Source organism: Chamaea fasciata, unplaced genomic scaffold (genome assembly GCF_029207755.1).
Source record: "Chamaea fasciata isolate MVZ Bird 193981 ecotype frontalis unplaced genomic scaffold, bChaFas1.0.hap1 SCAF_4, whole genome shotgun sequence".
NCBI classification, from domain to species: domain Eukaryota; kingdom Metazoa; phylum Chordata; class Aves; order Passeriformes; family Sylviidae; genus Chamaea; species Chamaea fasciata.
This window is the reverse complement of record NW_027094089.1, coordinates 6,304,863-6,306,325: the sequence shown is the minus strand read 5'-3', so window position 1 is coordinate 6,306,325 and position 1,463 is coordinate 6,304,863.

Genomic DNA, 1,463 nt, shown 5'->3' with positions numbered 1-1,463 from the left:
CCCTCCTGGAGTGGCAGATGTGGTTCTGCTGGAGTAGAGATGGTCTCGTTGAAGAAAAAGGGTCCAGTAATGGTGAGATGGGTCCGGTCTTCCTGCAGGGATCTGGTGGAAAACTGGATACCTAGTGGCACTGTGGTTCCTTTTTATCTAGGTTAAGATGGTTTGGCTCCTCCTCCCGGTGTGGAGCATCTTGTAATAGTATGATGTAACGTGTCATGTCATTGGTGAGCTCTTAATGGTCCATTAGCAGAAGATATTCTCATGGGAGTAGTGAAACAATGAAGAGAGATAAGTGAAATTCCACCATCTGATAAGCGACACTGACCCATCTGGGCAACGATAAACAATTCTGCTCCACCCACATGGAATAGAATAACATGTTCTTTACAAAACTTATGACAGGTCCTCATCACGGCCTGCAAAGGAATCTCGGCTCTGATGCTTGAAGTATCTCCTCCTCCTGTTTCTTTTTCACTGAGCTTAGTGTCCCTCACATGTCCTCAGTTCCTCCTCATCTCTGACTAGAAGAAAAACTGCTGCTTATGGGCACCATTGTCAACAAGTTCCACTAATTCAAAGATTTTTGCAAGATCCTGCAGTGCATTTTGTCAGGTTCCGTGTCAGGGTATCACTTGTCATCCTTCTGCTGCTGCCCAGGCAGCCCCACTGCCATCGCACAGGCAGTGGTGGCTGCCGCGGCACTGGTGCTATTAAATGCCTCTCGTCATGCAGGGTGCCAGGAAGCCACTGCCACAACCCCTGCCCTTTTGCCCGCAGCACGGTTAGTTAGGGGTGGCCAGGCAGACAAGCAGAAGCCATGGATTGTACTGAGATGGTGGCAGCTGCAGCAGCGCATTGCCATGTACTGTGCCGGGGATGCCTCCTCGTGGTGACAATTCTCCACCCCTGGAAAAAACTGTGCGTGTGCTGTTTTGATTTTTCTTCTTAAATATGTAATCACAGAGCACTACCAACCTCTTTAATTGGGCCAGCATTGTGTCCATCTTCAGAGCCATCAGAGATTGGCTCTGTCGGACATGGTGGAAGATTCTAGCAGTTTCTCACAGAAGTTACCCTGTGGCCCCCCTGCTACCATGCTGTGCCAAAACGACAGTCAGTTAACTCTGTAAAACTTGTTTTTCATGGATCTCATAGAGTATATGAAATATTCTTAGAATTACAAAGTAATCAGTTTAATAAATACTGAAGAAGGAAAACATCAACAACCTTTAAAAACAAGAACAAAGTTCTAAGGGAGTTGTTTTGATTCTCATATTCTCATACAACCTTAGAATCAATGGGGAACATGGAGAGTTCAAAGAATATAAAAGGTCTTGAAGTTTTCTCTGGATGACTGTCATGGGAGTGGATGAACGGTAAAACATACTTTGATCAACAAAGAACAGCGCAATATGGTCACAGCATGAACAATTCAAGTACTGAAAGACACATCATCAGCAACC